Consider the following 25,229-nt stretch of genomic DNA (forward strand, 5'->3'; position numbering starts at 1 on the left):
TTCTACTCTTGAGTGCTCCTACTGAGTTTTTTATTTTATCTACTGATTCCTTTAATTGAGTCACTTCTGTTCATAGCTTTTAGATTTCTGCTCTCATTTCTACCCGTATTATCTTGGTGGTCCGTTCCAATGCTGTGTTCATATCCTCCCTGAATTTGTTGGATGTCTGTTCCATAGTTGCTTTGAGATCGTCAATCATCTTCACGATTTCCTCTCTGAATTCTCTATCTGAGAGGAGGCTATATTTGTGGGTAGTCCCTGTTGAAGCTTCTGTGAGTTTTTCTTCATTCTCTCCTGGTGGTGGGAATTTTTGCTCTTTCTTCATGTTGTTATAGGCCTTACTCTCAGGCGGTCTTCCTGGCTTATGTAGGGCCCCTATTGAAGACTTGAGGCTGTAATCTCTTTATAAAGGTTTTTTGTGTAACCTCTTGTGTTCACTGACAGTTTTTATGAAGTTAGGATGTGATAGGGTAGTTGACCTATATATAGTTATAACTATATAGTTATAAGAAATATAACTATATAGTTATAAGGAAGCCACGATGCTCTTCAAAGGAGTAGGTTACATAAATTGTGACATAAGTGAGCAATGCATTGAGAGGGGAGAAACAACTGCTAATGCGGCTGCTTCAGAGGAAGGCCACGCCCCCTTTTGAGGACACGCCCCGCAAGGACATGTAAGGGCACGCCCTAAACGTATGAATTAGGGCAGCGCTGAGGTTGACTGGCAGTGGCGGCAAAGTGGGGTAGGGGTCCTGAAGAGCCCAAACCGGCAGGACGCCGACTTGGGGGCAGTTTCTCACAGGGCCGTAGGGTGCAGGGGGCTACTTCCTAAAATTTTATAAGATAAAAAGTCTTATGAAATGATGTATATACTCAGGTGTATATTAAGATGATATAGATATATAGATAGAGCTAAATATATACACATGTATTACTACCCGGTGAATCTGCATATTTGATTGAACTAATGTTGATAAGAATGAGAGGATTTTATTGAAATAGATATGGGACATTTAAAAAACAGTGGTATGTCATTAAATTTTCCTAAATATCCATTGCATCAACAATAGTATAATCCATCATATCTTCATTAAATATTTTCATCTTTTCACAGATATTATGGGAATTGATGGTCTTTGGAGTCAGGGATTCTTGATTTTAAGGTTGTCTCCACCATTTCCTAGTTATGTTCAGAGGAAAAACTCTAATCTCATATTACTTACATGTCAGTGAAGAGCTGTGATATATATCTCTTATTTCTAATACACATAAAGCTTTTAGTATGTGATTAGCATGTAGTCAAATGCTTAAAATGAAGTAGCATTGTGTTAAATGCACAACTACATGCAGATATAAATTTGCCTCTAATTTATATTCCATTGTTTTATATTCATAAATTATTCTATACCCATAAATTCATATATATTAATGAATTACTTTTATGAAGCACATGAATACCTCATAAATTGAGATATAAACATAACAGTGTACTGTAGAGGTAAGAGTAACATCATACTTAGTCATGTAGAGGCAAGGCCATCATGGTCAAGAGCCAAAAATATGAATAAAATATAGTAGAGAATTTACATGATGTAGTCAGCTTGTGCTGACAGTGTAAACAGAGTTATGAACCTCTTCATTCTTTTGTCTCTTTCTTTAGTTTTAAAGTTCTAAATTCTCTCTGCTTAAAAATGCGACTGCACAGGGTCTCCAAGGGGAAGAGCCAATATACCTGTCGGACACGGGAAGGCGGGATCAGGCGCGGTGGGCGAATGACTGGGACCTGCCCAGCGGGGCTGGGGTGCTCCGAGCTGTCCTGCTGCCGCGGGCGGGCGAAGAAATGAACAGAAACTTTACCAAGGAAGAGATACAAATGGCCAAAAGACACATGAAAAAGTGCTCTACATCACTAATCATCAGAGAGATGCAGATCAAAACAACCATGAGATACCACCTCACACCACAGAGGCTAGCACACATCCAAAAGAACAAAAGCAACCACTGTTGGAGAGGATGTGGGGAGAAAGGGACCCTTCTATACTGCTGGTGGGAATGTCAGCTAGTTCAGCCCTTCTGGAAAACAATATGGACAAATCTCAAAAAACTAGAGGTTGAGATCCCATTTGACCCAGCAATACCACTGCTGGGAATATATCCCAGAAAAGCCAAAAAGTATAGTCGACATGACATCTGCACTTATATGTTCATCGCAGCACTGTTTACAATAGCCAGAATCTGGAAAAAAACCGAGTGCCCTAGAACAGATGACTGGTTGAAGAAACTCTGGTACATCTATACAATGGAATACTATGCAGCTGTTAGAAAAAATGAGGTCATGAAGTTTGCATATAAGTGGATCAGCATGGAAAGTATTATGCTAAGTGAAATGAGTCAGAAAGAGAGAGACAGACATAGGAAGATTGCACTCATCTGTGGACTATAGAATAATAGACTATAAGACTAACACCCAAGAATAGTATAAATAAGTACCAGGAGGTTGTCTCCATGGCTTGGAGGCTGGTCTCTCATTCTGGGCAACTCAGAGAAGGGAACACCAAGTAAAATGTGATTGGAGGTCATGTGGGGGAAAGATGATGTGGGCCCAATATAGACTAGAGACTGAACACAATGGCCACTCAACACCTTTATTGCAAACCACAACACCTAATCAGAAAGAGAGAACAAAAGGGAATACCCTGCCATAGTGGCAGTGTGGGGTGGGGGGAGACAGGACTGGGGAGGGGGGGAGGGATGTTGGGTTTACTGGTGGTGGAGAATGGGCACTGGTGAAGGGATGGGTTATCAAACTTTGTAAGGGAGAAACATGAGCACAAAAATGTATAAATCTGTAACTGTACCCTCACGTTGACTCACTAAGTAAAAATAAACTATTAAATTAAAAAAAAATGCGACTGCATCCAAGGCAACCTGTAGGGGGCCGGGTGAATCCCTTTACCCATCCCAACAGAGCCCCGGCAGCCGAAAACCTCCAGAACTCAATGCTCATAACAGATCTCCACAAGTTCGGAAGAGCCTCATTCATGAATCTGCTGAAAAACGCAGGAATGTGGGCTTTTGACCAAAATCTCCAGGCTTGCACGGAGTTAGAAATGGGTGACCCTTCTCCATCTCTGTGTTCTTGGGGAGCCTGGCAGTAACACCCACAAATTGTTTCTGGCGCCATATAGGTTCATTAACAACCATGGTCCAGAGATTCACAAATAAATTTCTCAAAAGATACGAAAATGAGAGCAACATGCCACAGAGATGCCTCCATCTCCCTAAGTCACCATCCAGTTAAAAAGTAAAAACTAAATTAAACTCAGCTGCATTACCTATCTAAAATTTTAGAGTTCCTGGAGTGACATCTCATACTCTATACCACTATGTACCAGAGTAGCATGTCATATTTAATGGGGTATAAAGTAGAAGGCAACCAATTTTAAAATAGTATATATATATATATGCACACATTCTATGTATATGTGTATATGGATATATATGGAGATATATGTATATATATATATACACACACACACTCACAAGACTCAACCTTTAACAACCTTGAATAACATATCTGATACACGGGCTCCAGGGTTAAATACCACAATCTTCACACACTTTCCTCTAAGAAACATTCTGGGTTATTTTTAACAAATTATCATTAACAAGCAATACAAAATAAATTATTTAGGTCCTATTTTGGGGGCATGTTTTGGGTCAAAGTGGAATAATTTGAAATATGGTGATGGGAAGGAATAAGAGCTGTGGAATTTGTATTGAAATATTAAATGCAGTAAATTATTATGAACAACATTATAAAAATAAAATTAAGTTTAAAAAATAAAAAAGTTTAAAAAATAAAAATGAGACTGACCCATGTATCTCAAACTGCTTTATAAATTATAATCCCTATATTTTTCCTTTCTTTCCATTTTAAATTCTTAGGGAGTCATTCAAGAAGCTGATATTGACATGGTATTCAAAGGAATTTTTAATTTGATCCTTCTAGAAGACTTCCATAACCTAGCAACATCTTAACATGAATGAAGGAATAAACTTCTTAGACGTGCCATTGGGGTGGAAACATGCAGTAATATGCAAAACAGAGAGGTCTTAGAATAATTTGACTTTTCTATTCTGTTATTGACGTTGGGAAATTTGATTTTTCTGTCCTATTTGTTTATGAATTGTAAATGCCTTTGTTTATTAAACTAGTTAAATAATTTTAGAAACATAAACAATGTGAGATAAGGGACTCAAACATTGTGAGTCTGTCTGTCTCTCTGTTCTAACAAACAGTTGGGGTCATAATAAAACAAGTTTGTATCTATATAAGGAAAAAAATAAATGGGTCCTGTCTGTCTGAGCAGGATGCCAAACAGAGTGTCTGCTGTTTTGGCTGCCCCTGATGTCCCCTAGGAACTCCACGAAACCCAGAATTATGTAGCATAGACCAAAGGTCAGTTTCCAGACAACAAAGGACAATTCCCTTGATATTGTTCATTATCCTTTAGTCAGTATGGGAGGCACTGAATTGTGAGAACTTCCAGCACGGACGGGCACTTTTAGTGAGACTGTGATCACCTGAGACTGTGATGGTCTGAGTTTATCTGTTTTCTTGCCTTACTAACTTGTAAATACATGGGGAGTTTACATAGGGAGACCATCATAAAACTATCCCACCTGGAAAACAGGACACATAAAGAATTAATCGTGTAGTTTTTATTCTTTTGTGTTTGGGGGTTATACCCTGGTATTCACAGCAGTTATTCCTGGCTCTGTGCTCAGTAATCACTCCTGGTGGTGCTAGAGGACCATATATGATGCTGGGATCAAACCTGGTCGACTATGCATAACGCAAGTGCCTACCCTCTATATTATCTCTCCAGTCCCCTGTACAGTTGAATAAAAAAAGTTTGCAATTTTTTTCTAATTTTAAGGCCCCCTCAGCAGTACTCAGGGCTCCCTCGTAGCTCTGTGCTCAGGGATCACTCCTGGTAACATTTGGAGGACCATATGAGATACCAGGAATCAAGTCTGGGTCTGTCACATACATAGAAAGTGCCCTACCTGCTCTTTATCACTTCAGCCCCAATTTGCTTCCTTTTCAAAAATGCTATTTTTTAAAATTAAGATATAATTGACACATACATTCATCCTTGAAGGAAGTATCAAGAAGCCTTAAACCACTGTCTTCAACTTGTTGTTACTGGTTTTGGTATATCGAATACACCATGGGGAGCATGCCAGGCTCTGTTGTGTGGGCAGGATACTCTCAGTAGCTTGCCGGGCTCTCCGAGAGGGACAGAGGAATCGAACCCGGGTCGGCGGCGTAAAAGGCAAACACCCTCCCCGCTGTGCTATCGCTCCAGTCCATATATATATGTATATATATATACATATATACATATATATATATAAAATCAAGCACAACATCAGGGGAATCTGGAGGTGCAGAGCTGATAAGTGGAGGGTGATGATTGATCTAGGGTTACTCACCTTTATTCTGTATGCTGAATATTTCACACAGTGGTAGGTATTTGCATTGTTGTTGCTGTTGTGTTTGAGTTATTTCAAGAAAAGAATAATAGCTTCTTTTGGTATAATACAGAATTTAGACTAACAGCTAACTAATCACCCTAATATTTTGGATCTCCCAGCCCTGGCTCATTTGACTTACCATGTTATAGCAAACATGATCACCTTTGGGGCCAACTGGTGTTGGAAAAATAGCACAGTGGGTAGAGAAATTGCCTTGTATAGGGCTGGGCCTACCTGGGTTTCATCCCTGGAATGTCACATGGGCCCCTGAGTCACATCAGGAATGATCCCTTAACAGAGAACCAGGAATAATCCCTGAGTACCACCAGATGTGTCCAAAAGGCAATTTTTGATATGAAATATGAAAAAAAACGTATTCATGGATATATTTAGAATAAGAAGCACACATGCAAATATAATAGTCCATAAAGAGGACCATGTACTTACCTGCAGGTGCTTTGATTTTCTCAGTTATCTTATTTTTGCAGGCAGTATACTTTGTTGTATGCAGAGGTATCTCTTTTCATAAAATGCTGGAATGAAATTCATTCTAAATATGTGCTTGAATAAACTGTTGCTCTAAAAATTCAAAAAAAACTACTGTCTTCAAGATAATAGATGAAAATCCTCGAATTTCTAAATGTTATTTCCTGAAACACCAACGTAGTATTCATTAGGCTTGGGATAATGGGAGTGTGCAACAGTGCAGGCACTGACCATAATTGTGGAGCTTGCTTGGATTCCCACTTTGAACCTGAATCAACACTGCAGTTACAGGATGTAGATCTCCAGGGGTCTGATAATCCATTTCCTGCTCACATCTTCCCACCTCCCTATATATGCAGATTCTTTTACCACAGGCTGGGATTCACCATAGATCCAGGAGCTCTTAGCAATCGCTTTGTTGTTCATTAGAACCAGGAACACATGAAGGTTAATATCTTCTAAGATTACTGGTGGAGCTAGGATTTGAGTTGCTACCCTATGGATGTAAACATCATTCTAAGGTCAGAAATTGGGTTCAATTTATTCTTTCTCTTTGCTGTCATTGCCTCATACATCTTATGGTGTAGATTTGTCTTGAGGGCCATATGGTGTTTTGTGGTCCAGGTGTTTAATACAAGAGCTGGGTTCAAACCACAATGAATTGCTAGTCATTGTAAACACATGGTTCTTATTTGCAAAATATTCTAAACTGTTTTTAGTTTTAACAAAATAAATGCCAGGTATCCAAAGAAACTTCTGCGTGGGCGTCAAAATCTAAAAAATGAAGTTAGGATATGAAGGATAATACTTGATGCATTTCTACTATAGATAGAGGTTCAGACAAATCCCTGTAGGAAGAGTTCCTCTTCTATGAAGTTAAATTGTAACTCTTTGGTTCTATTCTGAGTAATTTGTCTGTTGATCTAGAGAAGAGTGGATGGATCCATGTATCTGAGCCAAAAATCTGTGTTGATACCTATTGTTCTTTCCTTTCTTCCCTCATTCCTATTTGTTATGGAAATCACCACTTGTAAATACTTTTATTTTTTAGTTACTGTTTTATTTTGGCTAATATTACAATATATACAAGCATAAATATTTGCCAGTTTAATTATACTCATTGAATTAGCATCCGAGATGGTTGGTTTGGTGTCCTTTTGATAGAGAGATTATGTGAATACCCAAATTGCTGCTAACAGAGTCCTTTGCTCATATAGAGTATGCATTGCTTGTGTGGTTGAATTATTCTAATAATACATATCAATATAATTTCAATAATTTAATTGTGAGTTTATTTAAAATCTAGTAGTTTCATTGTGATATTTACTAGCCAGGTCATTTTTCTTTTTATTATTTTAAAACAAAGTTGAAGCAGATTTATATTTATTTAATTTTTGAAGATCTTTCTGCTAATAAGGAACAGAAGTCCCAGAAAGTAATGATCATGCAACCTTTCCTGTACTTCACATATTTCAACCAACCATTATGCAGATGTTTCTATTTTCCTCCTTTTATAAACATTGCCAAAAGAAGCACTCTAACCCATCTCCTGGTTCTACTTTCAATCATGGGGAATAGTGTCCTACCAGGGCAAGAAAAGAGTGAGAAAGGAAGGGTTAGAGGACACCACCAACCCCAGTATCCTTGCAGTTCCTCTCACTGACCAGATTTTCATACTCAGACTATCTTCATCTCACTCACCTAACCTCCTAGTCCCGTCCCCTACTATTTGACCTCCTTTCTTTCTTCCTTGTTTTACAACCAGTTCCAAACATAGTCACTATATTGGACAGGTGTGAATTATTTTATTGTGCCTTTCTTTTCTCCTATATTTTCTTTATGAACCCAAAGTGACAGGCAGTTGGGTGGAGAGGCACCCACATTCTTAGGCACACACAGAAGGAAGACACACAGACCTGGGGGCAGTCTCCTCTTGAGGCAACATGGACATGCGGTGGTCAGTGTCGCCTTTTCAGTCACAAAATTTAGTTTCAAAAGGATTTAGGGGAACTATCTGAGACTAAAGTTGACAGTCTCTGTCCTGATTCTTAGGGATCTGAAATGCCAGAAAAACTTTGGCACTTGGTAATAAACAAGTTAATGGAAAGGGAAAGGAAATGTGAAAGCAAAGTAAGATGTGGAGAAAGAGGGAACACCAAGTAAAATAACCCTAAAAGCTCTACCGGTGGGAAAGGATGACTTCCCTAGCCCCTAGGTTTTCAGACCATCCCAGCTCTCCCAGTCAGCTCTCCTGGCAACATTTTCACTCCTGTCCACATGCCTCATCCATTGATCCATCTCTACTTAGAACAAGAGTCATTTAGATTGAGACCTCTTTTGCTGTTTCTCACAATTCCTATTGTCGCTGGCTCTAGAGAAAGGCATGGAATACTAGATAATAGGAAGCATGAGATAACAGATGTAAAGCCCAAAGTACTGCCTACAACCTCCCTGGTCAAGATAAGAAAAGAGAACATACCAACAGGCCAACTGGGGTTTTCCATGGCCTGTAAAGGAAAGCCTCGGTCTCTAAGGTTCACATCTGCTTCAGCACTAAAGGAGAAATTGTACTGAATACTTGCATGGAGTAATAGCTCATGAAATAGATTGCAATGACCAGGGCCATGACTGACACATATATTCAGTGAATATGGCACTTATATAGGTTTATAACACTGGCATAAACAGAGCAGAAGGCCAGGCTCCTTCCTCCGTTGAAGGATACTTTACCAAACCATGCAGGGAAGTTCAGTCCTTGGTCTCTAGTTTTAGTTCTGCTTATAGGACCCTATGTTTTTCCATAGAGTGGAACTGTGCTTGACACAGAAGTGGCAGGTTGTAAGCTATCCTTTTTATATCTTTAATCGCTTTCTTTTTTAATTTTTTTTAAATTTTATTGAATCACCATGAGATAGTTACAAGCTTTCATGTTTGGCTTACAATATCACAATGATCAAACACCCATCCCTCCACCAGTGTACATTCCCCACCACCAATATCCGGGGTTAAACCTCCCCTTTCCCACCCTCCCCCTGCCTCTATGGCAGACAATATTCTCCATACTCTCTCTCTCTACTTTTGGGCATTATGTCTTGCAACAAAGACACTGAGAGGTCATCATGTTTGGTCCATTATCTACTTTTGGCATGCATCTCCCATCCCAACTGGTTCCTCCAGCCATCATTTTCTTAGTGATCTCTTCTCTATTCCATCTGCCTTCTCTCCTCTGCTAATGAAGCAGGCTTCCAGCTATGGGGCAATACTCCTGGCCCTTTCATCTGCTGTCCTTGGGTGTCAGCCTCATGTGATGTTATTCTATTATCCACAAATCAGTGCAGTCTCTCTGTCAGTCCCTCTCTTTCTGACTCATTTCACTTAGCATGATACTCTCCATGTTTATCCATTTATAAGCAAATTTCATGACTTCATCACTCCTAACAGCTTCATAGTATTCCATTGTGTAGATGTACCAAAGTTTCTTTAATCAGTCATCTGTTTTAGGGCATCAGGTTGTTTCCATATTTTGGCTATTATGAACAGTGCTGCAATTAATATATAGGTACAGATGTCATTTCTACTGTGCTCTTTTGCATCCTCGGGATATATTCCCAGAAGTGGTATTGCGGGGTTATATGGAAACTCAATTTCTAGTTCTTGAAGGACTGTCCATATTGTTTTTCAGAAAGGCTGGACCAGTCCGCATTCCAATACAGAAAGAGCCCACAGAATGGGCAAGAATATTTACCCAGTACCCATCTGATAAGGGATTAATATCCAGGATATATAAGACACTTGTAGAATTGTGTAAGAAAAAAACCTCCAACCCCATTAATAAATGGGGAGAAGAAATGAACAGAAGTTTCCTCAAAAAAGAAATAAAAATGGCCAAAATGCACATGAAAAGTGTTCCACATCGCTAGTCATCAGGGAGATGCAAATCAAAACAACAGCTAGATATCATCTCACACCACAGATACTGGTACACATTCAAAAGACCAGAAGGAACCAGTGCTGGTGTGGATGTGGGGAAAAGGGGACGCTCCTTCACTGTAGGCTCTCCTTTCACAGAGCCACCAGTGGAGTGATCTTAATCTGTGGATCTGGTCTTTAGAAGCCCAAAGTCTTGTTACAGGATTGCAGACCAGTATGAGCCAGGATGTAAAAGTGTCTCTCGTTTTTATAACCTCTAGCTTTTACAAATGGGGATGTTCCAGGAAGAGGATCATTGAAAGATGTGTATAAGAGAAAGTAATTGAAGGTGCATCACTCATCTCTCCTGTGGTCTCTGTTCTCTTTTTCTATAGTATTCACATAAAAGAATCTAATTAGAGGCCCAAGAGATAGCATAGCAAGGAGGGAGCTTGCCTTGCATTAAACCAATAAGGATTTGATATCCAGCATCCCATATGGTACCCTGAGCAGTTAAGAGTTAATCCCTGAGTGAAGAGCTAGGATTAAGCCCTGAGCATCACAAAGTGTGCACCCCCATCAAAATAAGACCAACAATAACAAAAAAATCTGATTAAATTATTTTTAATTAAGGTTTTTGATTTGATGAATTGCTTTGTTCTCCTCAAGTAGACAGCATTGTATGTGTTGCATAGCACATGTTTGCATTCCGCAGAGAAGGGTCCTGAGATCATGTTCCCATTTGGCTCCTCTGACCATCCTGTAGCAGCTGCTATGACCTCATGGCTTTCAGATGACCTTGAGGAAACAGGGAAACAGGGTTGCCATTCTACTAGGTGGGAGTGCAGCAAATGTGAAAGAACTGCATCATCCTGCAAGGTTAGTTTCTGAAAATCACTTCTACTTCAGCAAATTGCTCTTTACTCCAAGTCTCATTCTCTAGGACAAGAATTCATGTGGCTCTTTTCAGTCAAGGGTAATGTAGAATAAATGCAAATACTAAGCCACTTTTAGGTGAATTTCCTTTTTTAGTGTGAATAATGAAGTGGTGTTTTCAGTTTCCGAAGGAATTCAAATCAGCAATTTGAGCTGGGCTGGTTGGAGTTCAGTAGTCATAGCAAAAGGGATAGCCTTGTTTTGCTCGTAGTTTGTCTAACCACTCAGGGAGAAATTCTGGGAGTGTGTCCATAAGATCCTTTGCTGGTGCAAAGAAATCATGAGTCTGTGGCTGACCATCTGACAAATGTGATTCAACTATTAAGCTTCCTAACATTTTAATGTGATGACATTGGTCTTGACTAAGACCAGCTGGGGACAGCATGTGCACATGGAAGGTCAGGTGCCATTCTGTCCACTACAACATTACTGTGATGCGGGAAAACATAAAATGACCTAAATATTTAGCAACAGGAGAATTGGAAAATAAAATGAGCTTTATTTTTATGATGGAATTATTCCCAAAAGTTAAAAGAAATAAGAAGTCTGGAACAGATTTTAGAATAAAGACAGAAGGGGGAGGCAAAGAAAAATGAGCACATACATGAGAAAGAGAAAGAGAAGAAGAAAATCGAAAAATTGCTAAGAACAGTAAATTTTTTGTTCTGTGATCATGCACAAGCATACACTCATCTATAAAAACTTGTAAACATATATGATTGTATAAGCATTTATAAGCTATGTAAGAACATAATCTTGAAGTCGAAATCCTAACTATGCAAGAGTGAGAAGGACTCAAATAGTAGGTGGTCAAAAGTTTCTTTTGAGTAAATATTATAATGTTTAAAGGGGTAATTATTTTATTTACTTATAATATAATTAAAATTCATTATGAAATGGGGAAATAAAGTGTTAGTGGTGTACAAACTTAGACCATCCAGATTTAGCAGATGTGGTACTTTGATTTTGGACCTTGTTGTGGATAATTAGTGGTTTCAGTTCTTTTTCTCTTTTCCTTTGCAGCAAATTGATATGATTTTTTATTGAATCACCATGCGAATATTTACAAAGATTTCCAGTCGAAATCTCGTTCATAAAATTATCAAACACCCATCATCTCACTAGTGCATATCCTCCACCACCAAGAACCCCAGTATACCCCCTGTCACAACCCTCCCCCCACCTATGTGGCAGATGATTTTCACCTTACTCTCTTTCCGCTTTGAGCACATTCAATATTCTGACAAAAGATCAATCCTTATTATTTGGAATTTTTCCCAACAATCAGACCAGCTGGAAAGACGTTATTAAATAATTTTCTTTCTATTGCTGATATGAAGAGCATTTTGGATTTCTAATATTTTATTAATAAGTCTGGACGGATTTATGCCAAAAGCAGAAAAGGGTGTACGCTTTGGAGGAATAGTCCTGTAGCTACATACCAGAGCCATGCTTGTAGAAACTCATAGTCACCGGGGTTTCATCTGGAGGAGGCGAGGAGACTGCACTTGCTCCATCTAGGGGTCCTGGAGATATCGGCTCGGTATGGGGTCTGGAGAATTCTTCAGTGTTGTGGTGCCCACAGGCTTTCTGTACTGCTGAGTGCGGCAAGATCGCAAATTGATATGACTGTGAGGGTGAGACACCACAGTACAAGTGTGTATGTACATTCATAAATCAACAGGTGATGTTAAGCAACACTCAAGAAAGCTCTTTTTCAATAGTTTGTCTGTCGTGTTGGGATCCACGGAGCTTCAGGATCATCTTCCTGTCACATGAAACAGTAATTGGGCCATTTAGAAGGAAAATTAAGACCAGGTAACCAAACTGACCTGACATATTGCCTGCAGTCCTGGCATTAGCCTTGGAAACTTACACTTGAAAAATGCTGCAAGTAGACGCAAGTCAGCAATGCAAATGATGTGATGAAAATCCACTTTATTCAGGGGTTATATGAATAATGCAACCATATGAACTTTGTAAACCCATAATTGGCAATTGCTATAGCCAAATATATTCTCTCAATCCTCGAGTCTTTATTTTGAGCTTAAGTTATTTGCAGAATTTTAAAATCCCGTATACTCATGATGCTGTTGCCATAAGGCTTGTGCAAGGAGAATCTTAGCTCCTTTTACTGGGTTAACTCCTGATAATCAGATAAATTCCACATCCCCAGGAATGCCTTCTCTGATCTCCAAGGTGATACCATTTATTCCAGTTATATAATAACAAACTATCATATACAATTCCTCCTTTATATAAATTTCCTGTGTTATGTTGTAATTTTCAGAAATTTTATTAAGATCTAGAATTACTTGGTTAACAACTCCGGTCCATAAACCTCACAAAGTGAATAAAAGCAAGCTTTTAAAAAAATTATTGTCAATCTGTATCCCATGCTTAAAAAATCCTTAAATTCTTAATCTTTTTTTGAAATGAACGTGCAGTGAATTACTCTTTAATTATTTAGGGACTTGCCTTCTGATATTGTTCCTCTTTTCTCCTTCCTATGTAAAGTTCCTCATCTGTGATTTTATGCCAGGTTTCCTCTATTTTGTCTTTCCAATACATTTTCTGCAGAGATAGAGGATCAATCATTTTAAGATCACAATAGAAAACTTTCTAATGTAACATGAAGAGAAAATCAAGTCGAAAGTAGAAAAACAGTTTGGCTTAACTATAATAGTAGGCAACTCTGACTCATGGGAATGCTTGGTGATAAACATCTAATTTTGTGGGTTGAACTAGCAATTCTCATTTCTGAGAAACAGTTGAGTCAATTCTCTGTTATAGTTTGCAAAGGAGTTTCTGATGTTTTTGACTGCCATGAAGTTACTATGCCACATTACTTTCACTATTACTCCAGAGGAACAAGATTTATTTGTCCTTCCTTTTTTAAAAAAAATAAATTGAATCACTGTGAGATACACAGTTATAAAGCTGTTCATTATCTGGTTTCAGTCATATGAGGTTCCAACACCCATCTCTCCACTATCTTACATTTCTCACCCCAGCCTGTCTCTAAGGCAAGTGCTTTCTCTTCTCTCTCTATCTCATTCTCTCTCTCTTTCTCCCCATCTCTCTCTCTCTCTCCTATTGGGCATAACAGTTTGCAATACAAATACTGAGAGGTTATCATGTGTATTCCAATACCTACTTTCAGCACACAATTCTTATCCAGAGTGATCATTGCCCTTCCTTTATATAAGACTTCTTCCCTTTGTCTTTCCTCTCTTCATTTTTGGGGAAGACAAAAATATAAAAAAGCAAAGAATGGGATTAAATCATTAAATCACATTAGTAGAGCTTGTAAAGATAAGACAGCTGGTAAGTCCTGTACACATGTGATCCCCAGAACCCCATATGGTTTTCCCAAGCCTGCCAGGGAGTATCTCTGAGCACAAATCCTGGATTAAAACCTGAGCGCAACCAAATGGTGCATTGAACCATATAATATTTCTACCAACAATGAAAGTTCCTTTTTATCAAATACCTACCAGAACTGGTTATTTCTATTTTTTTAATATATACTTTATTCTCACTGATATGAGATGATAACTTAATGTGGTTTTGATTTGTGTTTGTGTCATATGTACTGGTAAACACCTTTTTAATATTTTAACTTAATCACCATTAATTAAAGTTATAAAATTATTTATTATTAAGTTTCAGCCATACAATGTTCCAACACCAATCCCTTCACCAGTGTCCACTTCCCTCCCCCAGAATCCCCAGTTTCCCTACTGACCCCAAGCCTGCCACTAGAGCAGACCCTTCTCCCCTCCTGTGTTTTCTTCTTTACCTTATCTTCCCCTTAACCATCTTCAAAACAGTGACAAGCTTCCTTCCAAAAATCAATTCTTTTGCTCTTCATTTCTATTGCCTTTTGGGCTTTTTTATTCCTCTACAAGTTTTTTTAATATTCTAAAAATGACAGTCTTTGTCTGTTTCTATCAGGCTCACTGACTTCATTCAACCTGATACTCTCCAGATTCATCCACATAGCAGCAAATTACATGGCTATATATTTTCTTACTGCCACATAGTATTCCACTGTATACACATACCGTAATTTCTAGATCTAGTCATCTGTTCTTAGGCACTTGAGTTGTTTTCCTACTTTGGCTATTGTGAATGTGCTGCAATGAATATAAGAGTACACATAATTTTTCTGGATTATGTTTTTTGGGATCTTGGGCTATATTACAATGAGTGGAATTTCTGGGTCATATGGAAGCTTAATTGCCAGTTTTTTGAATAATGACCATATTGACTTCCATGCTAAACACTGGGATTAGTTGACATGCGCTGTGAATGAGTCCTTTCCCCTACATGCTTACCAATACCAATTGCTCTTTTTGATGAGTGTCTGTCTGTCTGGGGTGAGGTGGTATCCTATTGTTGCTTTGATTTGTATTTACCTGAGAATTAGTGATGTAGATGTTTTTTCATACTCTTTTTTGGCATTTGCATTTCTACTTGATAAAGTTTCTGTTCATTTCTTCTCCACTTTATTTGATGGTGCTAGACATTTTTCTTGTAGAGTTCTACCAGTCTTCTAAATATTTATTGAACTAGTAGTGGCCAAAAAGTATTTCCATTCTGTGGGCTGTCTTTGTAGTCTGGTAATCTTTTCTTTTGAGGTAGAGAAGTTTCTTAATTTAACACAGACCCAGTTGTTTGTCATTGCTTTTTTTGCTGTTAGTGTGCAAATGAAATGATAGTAGTGACTTCTGTGAGAAGCAGAAATTATTAGGATGGGCAAGAGGAGCATATCTGAGGAGACAGAAGACACGGTGTCTTTTTGTGGCTGGTGGATTACCTGGGTGTGTATTCAGAAGCAATATCCACTAAGGTGTAAGAGTGTGTTCACTTACATTTCTAATACAGGTCAAATCTGACTCAATATAAGACAATCAAATAAATTGGATATGAGAAAACTGAGAATTTTCATTTTGTATTATAACAGGTGACTTTATTTAGTGAAGTAATATTGTTTTATTTTAAGAAATTTAAATGCGAGGGCAGAGAAAAAGATGGAGATAATCTCTTCAAGAGAGAATAGACACTTACCCAGGGAAGACAAAATCTAGAATGGCTTTTGGAAGAATGTCATAAACACTGTCCTCAAATTCCCTTAGCCTAGAGTTTTCTGCATTGAAGAGATTACATAAAATCACATTAAAAATACCTGAAAGTTTATCTGAGTGTTGTCACAGAGGAAAAGCCTTAGATTCTTGATGGCCCATTTATGTTTTTTAGATTCTCTTGAAGCTTTTCTTTTTGTGTGTCTACCCTTTTCTGGGTGGAATCACAGTTTCTAAAACAGAGTGGTGACTTTCTTTTCTCTACCTACAAAAGATCTCAGCATTTTCATTTCAAAGAGATGTGTTATTCAAGCCTTTGGGAGTACTTGGGGTTGGGCAATTCTTAATTTTATTATTTCTCCAAAATGGCATTACTAGCCCTCTGACCTCCATATATCTGCCTGTATCAATCCACCCCAGAGATGTCATGCCATCAAAGTTTTAAGGGGTTCCTGGGTTAAGGTCTTTCTCCTCTAGCTACTTCCTTCTAGCAAAGGGTATATACCTGCTATGAAAGGGAGCAAAATCATACTAAGTATTGGTGGGGCCTAGCCAATGTTTGTTGGTTTTCAGAGTTGTCAAAGTCTGAAAGAGAAATAATAGAGATTAAATATACAGAAAATAATATAGATTATAAATTATATAATACATTAATACAAATAATACAGATTATAAAATCTATATAAATGTGCATATATATGTATTTATATACATATGCATGTTAGGTCTTGGAGGAGAAAAATACTTGGGCAGAGTGTTTAAGAAAACAACGGATTTCCTTGATCCTTTGTTTGAAGTTTGGCTCCCTTCTTTCATGTAGTGAGTTTGTTGTAAGACAAATGTTACCTCCTGTTTTTTCTGGCCATCTGTAAAAAGTTATGTTCAAGTAAAAAGGCGCATTTTTAAAAACCTTTTGAAGTGAAGAATGCGGCCAAGTTTTTTTTCTTAAAAGAAGCATGTGCAAGAGTATGTTGACTAGTCTATCTGAATCAGGTTATTGAGATAGATGAAATATTTTATCCTTGAAAGAAGAATCCAACTAGAAATTTCATTGTTTATAGCTGTTCAAGAACTCAAAATAACTTGGCAAGGTCCTTCCCACATTCAAAAACGGATCCATTTCTCCAGATATTTACTAAGACCCAAATACCAGGATAAATTTTTGTTGGAATTCATTTTTTATTTGAATGAACAGTGTTCCCATATTCTTAGATTGCCTACTGAACATTTTCTTAATTTACAGGCATACTTGGTCAATTTTGAACTTATTTCACTAATAAATTGTGAGTAAGAAGCCTTACCATACAATTGTTCAAATGCTTTAAGATATTCTATGCCTGTGAAGGGCTAAAGGGAAGAGAGACAGCCACAATTTAGAAGTTTCTTGACATAATTTTCTTGAAATCCTCTTTAGAGAAAAAGACTGAGAAATTTGATCATATCCCAAGAAAGATATTACATAGCAGTCAAGAATCTTGGACAAAAGAAGAAAATTACTTGAACACAGCTGCTGTTCTTGGTTTTGGTCTTATTATTTTAGACCTTCTTGCATTTTTAAAAATTATCTTGATTCCTAACAATCTTGTAAATCACTTAATAAACTCTTAGATTTTATTTTGGGAGTGATTAGTTGGTTAAATGAGCCATCTGTCGGGCTGGAGTGATAGTGGAGCAGGTAAGGTGTTGGCCTTGCACGTGGCTGACCCGGGTTTGATCCCCAGCATCCCGTATGGTCCCCCGGGCACTACCAGGAATAATCCTTGTGCATCACCAGGTGTGACCCCGCAAAAAAGCCAAAAAATTGAGCCATTTGCCAAGTTCTATGTAAATGTGCATGAGTGTGCTACGCCATTAGAAAAAATGAAGAAATAAAGTTATTTAAAATTATTGCCATTAACCTGAACGTGAAAAAAACTTAGGTTTCTGGGAATGAAAATGCTACAAGTGACATAGCTACTTTAGGGTCCTTTTGGCTTTGAACATTTAAAAAGAAATTGCCTAATATGTGAAAATCACATAGTATAAACAGAGTTTTATAAAACTAACACAGTTAAAATATAGATTTTTAGGGGCTGGAGCAATAGCACAGCGGGTGGGGTGTTTGCCTTGCATGTGGCCAACCTGGGTTTGATTCCCAGCATCCTATATGGTCCCCTGAGCACTGCCAGGAGTAATTCCTGAATGCATGTACCAGGAGTAACTCTTCTGCAATTCCAGATGTGACCCCCCAAAAAAACCCAACCAGATTTTAAATTAATTTTCATCTATTTCTGGAAGACTTTAGGTTTTTATCACTCATCTGCAACATTTCTGTGAGTTTAAAAAGTCTCTTTTTCCTATTTATCCAATCCATTTTAAAGCAAAATAATATTTAGTTCTTCAACACTACTCATTTGTTAAAAATTACATAATTTTGTATGCATTCATCATTCTTGAACATCATTTTTATTATCACATAGTTACTTATAGAAGATGTTGAAAAAGACAACTGTTTGAGAGATGATAAAGGAGTGACTTGACAATCCTAATATGCTACTGAATGTTGTTTTTGAATTTAATTCAAACCAGCTAAAGATACAACTAAAGCATGTTTTTTATAACATGCTTCACCCTGGAAGGTTATAGAAATCCAGGAATATGTTCATTTCTTCAAGTTACTCTTCTCACATGGTATAGAGATTCTCAAAGTAATCTTTGGATTGTTGTAGTTTCTGCTGTGATGTTCCCCCACTTTTAGTTTTTATTCTGATTTAGTTTATTAGGGTTCTCTGTGTTTCTTTGTGAATCTTGCTAGTGTTTTATCAATCTTGTTCATTTTATCAAATAAATTAATAAATTCCTGGATTCCTATACCCTTCCAAGTCTGAACCTAGAAGATTTGAAATGCCCATATAGACCTATCTCTATCAAGTAAATGGAAATGGTAATCAGAAGTCTTCCCCAAAGCAAAAGCTCAAACCTGGGTAGATTCACAAGTGAATACCTTTAAACCTTTAAAGATGACCTACTGCCAATCATTTTCAAGCTTTTCCAGGAAATTGAAGAAACAGAAACACTCTCAGTTTCTTTGAGGCAAATATCACCCTAATAATCAAAGCAGACAGAGGTACCAGAAAAAAAGAAAATTCCAGGCTGATATCATTTCATGATGAACACAGATACAAAGATCATCAACAAAATACTAACAAATAGAATCCAAAAAATCATTAAGAAGATCATACACCATGAACAAGTAGGATTCATCCCAGGGATGCAAAGATGGTTTAAAATTCAATATTAAACAACATAATGCAGCATATCAATACAAAAAAAGGAAATACCATATGATCAAATCAACAGATGCTGAGAAATCACTTGGCAAGATCTAATGCCCATTTAATATAAAAACTCTCAAAAATGGGAGTTAAAAGAACATTCAACAATGTAGTCAAAACCATCTAACACAAGCCCAAATCAAGCATTATTCTCAGTGGGAAAAACACTAAAATTTATGGTATATAGAATAACAGAGCGGGAGACTAACACCCAAGAATTGTAGAAATAAGTACCAGGAGGTTGACTCCATGGCTTGGAGGCTGGCCTCACATTCTGGGGAAAGGGCAACTCAGAGAAGGGATCACCAACTATAATGTAGTCGAAGGCCATGTGGGGGAAGGGAGTTGCGGGCTGAATGAAGGCTAGAGACTGAGCACAGTGGCCACTCAACACCTTAATTGCAAACCACAACAGCTAATTAGAGAGAGAGAACAGAAGGGAATGCCCTGCCACAGTGGCAGGGTGGGGTGGGGGGAGATGGGATTGGGGAGGGTGGGAGGGAGGCTGGGTTTACTGGTGGTGGAAAATGGGCACGGGTGAAGGGATGGGTTCCCGAACTTTGTATGAGGGAAGCATAAGCACAAAAGTGTATAAATCTGTAACTGTACCCTCACGGTGATTCACTAATTAAAAATAAATAAATTAAAAAAAATACTAAAATTTTTATTCTAAGATCAGGCACAAGACAAGTGTACCAAATACTACCACTCTATGAAATATAGTACTGGAAGTACTTTCCATAGAAGTTAGGCAAGAAAAATAAAGGGCATCTAGATAGGAAAACAAGAAATTAAACTCTCACTATTTGCATATGACATGATATACAGTTAGAAAATCCCAAGAAATATACAAAAAAAAGCTCCTAGAAACAATATATTTGTATAGAAAAGTGGCAGGTTGCAAAATAAATACCAAGAGTCCATGACATCTTTATATACAAATAATGAATGAGAAGAAAGAGGTATTATTAAAAAGCAGCTCTGGCCAGAACATCTGAAGCCCCACCCCCGCCTCACCCTAGATTGTTGCCCTGGCTGGTGGGACAATGTTCCCCAGCACAGCAGCCATTTTCTCTTCTGGCCCAGGTGTGTGACCGCCCCCCCCCATTCCAGTGTCCCAGCCAGACACAGCTACAGTGGGGGCAGGTGCATCGCCTATGTTGCAGGGGGGTGGCCTCAGCTGAAGTGGGCATGGCCTATTTTGGAGACAGCAGTTAATTTCCCCAAATCCAGGAATCTGTTGTCACATCTCAGTCTTTATTACCTAAGTCCACGAGGAACACCCTATTCATCCCAAACACAGTAGGCCAATAGGCCACTAGTCTATTCCAATTTCACCAAAATACCAATGAATACCAGAAGCTCTACTAGCCCAATATAAAACATAACATTCTCTGAAAGCATCACTGGAGGCCTCACGTAAGGAAATGAGAAACATCTGAGAGAAAGGACATGTTCTAGGAGTGGGAAATAAAAAGGCAACAATTATTAACCAAGCCCATGCAGAATCATTGCTCACAACAAGAGGGAATAGAGAGAGTAAACTGGGAGGTCACTCCTCTATACCACCACAACAATATGAAGGAAAAGTGCAAATCCCCACCACAATTAGAAGATGATGAAAGGAGTCCAGAAGCCTCAATAGGCATTCCCCACAAATGTGAGCTCTCTGATAAAGAATCCAGAGATGAAATGCTGAAGATGTTCAATGAACTCAAAGAAATGATGGAAGAGGTATCCATTAAATTAAAGGAGGACATGAAAGAAACAATGGAACAGACAGCTGAGAAAATACAGGAAGAAATGCAAACAGAAATAAAAAAGCTACAAAAAGAAGTGTCACGAATATAGGATTTGGTAGATGAAATAAAAAAACTCAGTGGCACTCCTGGGAATCTGTCCCAGAGAGGCAAAAAAGGTATAGTAGAGATGACATCGGCATCTATGTTCATTGCCACACTGTTTACAATAGCCACAATCCGGAAAAAAAACAGAGTGCCCAAAAACAGATGACTGGCTGAAGAAACTCTGGTATATCTACACAATGGAATACTACGTAGCTGTCAGAAAACATGAAGTCATGAAATTTGCATATAAGTGGATCAACATGGAAAGTATCATGCTGAGTGAAAAGAGTCAGAAAGAAAGAGACAGACATAGAAAGATTGTACTCATATGTGGAATATAAAGTAGCTGAGAGGTACAAGCTTACAATTTTGCAATTTCTGGCAGATATTTCTCTGGACTTAGTTACTAAAATACTAAGATACAGAAATCCAAAACCGTGCAGCTGCTAGTGCGGCCTCTCGACCTCATATCTCTTCATTCTCAGCAATGGAAAACAAATTATCAAATGCTTTCTTTTCAGCAGGTCTACTATAGGGGGAGAAACTCCAAATAAATAATAGTGAGTTTTTTGTTGAAATATTGAATGTAATCAAAGTAAAGTGAAAGTAAAGTGAAAATACCAGTTACACATGCAGGGTGGGAGGCTGGGGAGGTGGGGGGAGGGGAGGAGGTATACTGTGATTCTTGGTGGTGGAAAATGTGCACTGGTGAAGGGATGGGTGTTCGAGCATTGTATAACTGAGACTTAAACCTGAGAGAAATCAGTGAGCTTGAAGATGAGCTGCAGGAAGCTTACAGGCAAAAATAAACAGTGGGAAGAGACCTCAAAATAGCTCTAGGGCTAATCAGAGTCCTAGGGCATGATTTCAAGAGGAACAACATTAGAATCAACAGAGTACCAGTAGGACAGAGAAGCAACCCCAATGAAAAATCCACAGTTAAATAAATCATTGTTGAAAAGTTCCCGGAGCTTGAGAAAGCAGGCATCCAGATTCAAGGAGCATGAGGGTGCCAGCTAAAAGAGACCATGACAAAAATACTCCAAGACGTATTATAGATAGAATGATGAATGTCATGGATAGAGACACAGTACTGCAAGCAGCAAGGTCAAAGAAGGAAATCACTTACCAAGGAGCATCCCTTAGATCACAGCACACCTATCAGAAGAAACCCTCAAAGCCTGAAGGCAGTGGTGGGATATAGTTAAAAAACTCAATGAAATGAACGCTTTACAAGAACACTTTATCTGGCTAAACTCTCAGGAACGATACAGTATTTTTGTAGATAAAAAACAGCTCAGGAACTTCTAGACTAAAAACCTAACCTAAAAGAAGGACTTAAGTGGCTATGGTAAAACAAACAAACAAACAAACAAAAACAACCTAGAAGCACAACAAACCCTTACAGAAAGATGGCCAAAAAAACCCATAACCATAATCTCTCTCAATGTCAGTGGTCTAAATTCACCAACTAAGAGACACAGAGTGGCAAAATGGATTCAGAGACTGAACCCAACATTCTGCTGCCTAGAAGAAACATATCTGAACAGTCAGAACAAACACTGACTCAAACTCAAAGGATGGAAAACAATCCTGAAAGCAAACAATTCCCGCAAAAGAGCTGGGGTGGCCTTACTAGTATCAGACTACATAGGATTATTACACCCAGGGTACTTTGGGGGCAGGCAAGACTTAATACAAGATCATGTAAATAAACTGAGAGAAAAGATCACTTCTTTCTCTCTGCTTGTGAAAATTCTGGTACAAGAATATCACTAGAATTGTTTGGTAAAAATGCCAGGAAGCAAGGCCCTGGCTGAACAGGTATTCTACTGGAAAAGATTATCAATAAATTAGGTAACTTCGAGAAACAGGTACTTTTTACTTAGTTTTTTTTTCCACTCAGTGGGTGTCATTTTTAGCATGAGTTTTTCTTGCCATGCATAAAATTTTTTATTTGATTAAGTCCAATTTACTTATTTTTTATTTGATCTCACTAATGAAATCATATGGTTGAAAACATCTTGAGGTACAAATACTGGAGCATTTTATCTATTTTTCCTAGTATTTTTCTAGTATACTTTTTAGATAATTTGATAATTTAGCTAACTTTTCCTAGTATTATTTATAAGTAATTTGATCAATTTGAATAGAATTTTGTACAACGTGTGAGATATGGTCCAATTTCTTTTTCATTTTTTAAATGTTACTTTCTAGATTTCTTGACACCATTTGCTGAAAGGTTTTAACTACATTTCACATATGCATCTCCTTTTTAAAAAATTGGTGACAGAGGAACGAATAATGAACATGCAGTATGGAATGGTATGCAGCTGCAAGGAATGATGAAATCATCGATGAAATCAATTTACTGCAATCTGGCTGGAACCGGAACATACTATGTTGAGTGAAGTAGTCCAGAAGAAGAAAAACACACACAATCTTATCTTACTTATCTATAGAATACTGGTAGGAAATGTATTGCTGTAAAAGGGGAATGCCTAGATCACCTTTGACCCCAGTGTTTAGAGAGGAGACAGGAGTAATTGGTGAGCAGGCATCAGGACTTCAGTTATACCAGAGATGTAAGTAAAGGTATCGCCAAATATGCAAAACACAGATTCAACAGGACTGTGAGATATAAGCAGCAGCCACTGAAACTTTATAATGTGCCTTTCAAGTTGACAGGTGGAGGTGGAGTGGGGGTTAGGGTGGGGAGGGAATCTTGGGAGCACTGGTGAAGGGAAGTGACACTGATAAAAGGATGTTGGTGTTAAATTATTGTGTGCCTAAAGTGCAAATATTAGTAACTTTGTAAATCATGGCTCTTTAATACAAATCTAAGAATTTGGGGTGTTTTGTGATTCTGGAAAGATTTTATTAGTGACTGGTTTTTTGTCTTTCAGGAATGTCATTGGAATTTTGATAGAATTTTATTGAATCTGTATAGTAATTTAGCTTTGTTGATCACTTTTGAAATTTTTCTAACCCATGAACATGGGATATTTTTCCATTTCCTGAGGTGCTTTTCTATTTGTTACAAAACTTACATATATATGTATATATACATATATGTATATTTGGTGAGAGGGGATTGGTTTTTGGATCACACCTAAAGATGCTCAAAAGTTACTCCTGGATCTGCACTTACATATTACTCTGGTGATGCTCAGGATCCATATAATATTCCAGGTATCAAACCCTGGTGGGCTGCTTGCAAGACAAGTGCCCTACCCACTGCACTGTTGCTCTGGTCCCTGTTTCAGAACTGATTTGTGTTTTTTTTTTAAATAGGTCTTTCAAGTCATCTTTTTAATATATACATTGTAAGATCACTGCTATTTGTTCAACCGTTGATTAAGCTGATTGAATTGGGCATGAACTCCACATTACTTTTTAATTTTTAAAAAAATTTTATAAGTTAGTTCAGAGTCTCTTGCGCCCGAGCCTGGTTGTCTTCATCGGAGCCCCTTGGAGGGTGTGTGTTGAGTCTCCCTCCCTCCCTGAGCAGAGCCCCGGCAGCTGAAGATTCTCAGAACCCAGCCACAGGCATGCTCAAGACCACTCTCCACATGCTTGGACTAGCCTCACATATGAAGGAACCAGCAGAGGAACCCAGGTGTGTGGGATTGGGTGCTGAGATCTCCAAGCCTGCTTGGATTGGGACTGGGCCTCTTCTGCCCAGATCATCCATTTTCCAGTGGCTAGGCAGTCACACCCACAAACTGCCCCCAACACTGTATAATCCCATGAATGGCCAATATCCAGAAACTATAAAACCAAGCTCCCACAAGGGAGCCAACAAACATCTTAGAGCCTCTGGAGAACCTGGCAAGCTACTGAGAGTTTCCTGCCCACAGGGGAGAGCCTGACAAGCTCCTGGTGGCATATTCAAATGTAAAATACAGTAACAATGATGGGTCTCATTCTCCTGACCCTGAAAGAGCCTCTAATGTGGTTGAGAAGGACGCATTAGGGCTGTTGAGAAGGATGAGTAAAGAGAGGTTGCTAAAAGCTTAGGGCTAGGACGAATGGAGATGTTACTGGGCCCACTCGAGCAAATTAACCATCAATGGGGTGACAGTGATCGTGACACTGAGGTT

At 38.3% G+C, this 25,229-nt stretch overlaps 1 pseudogene; it reads right to left on the minus strand.

Annotated features, from left to right (window-relative positions):
- Window positions 1-25,229, minus strand: part of LOC129401993 (40S ribosomal protein SA-like) — a 159,778-nt pseudogene that overhangs the window by 19,447 nt on the left and 115,102 nt on the right.

The sequence above is a fragment of the Sorex araneus genome, chromosome 1 (assembly GCF_027595985.1).
Source record: "Sorex araneus isolate mSorAra2 chromosome 1, mSorAra2.pri, whole genome shotgun sequence".
Classification (NCBI taxonomy): Eukaryota; Metazoa; Chordata; class Mammalia; order Eulipotyphla; family Soricidae; genus Sorex; species Sorex araneus.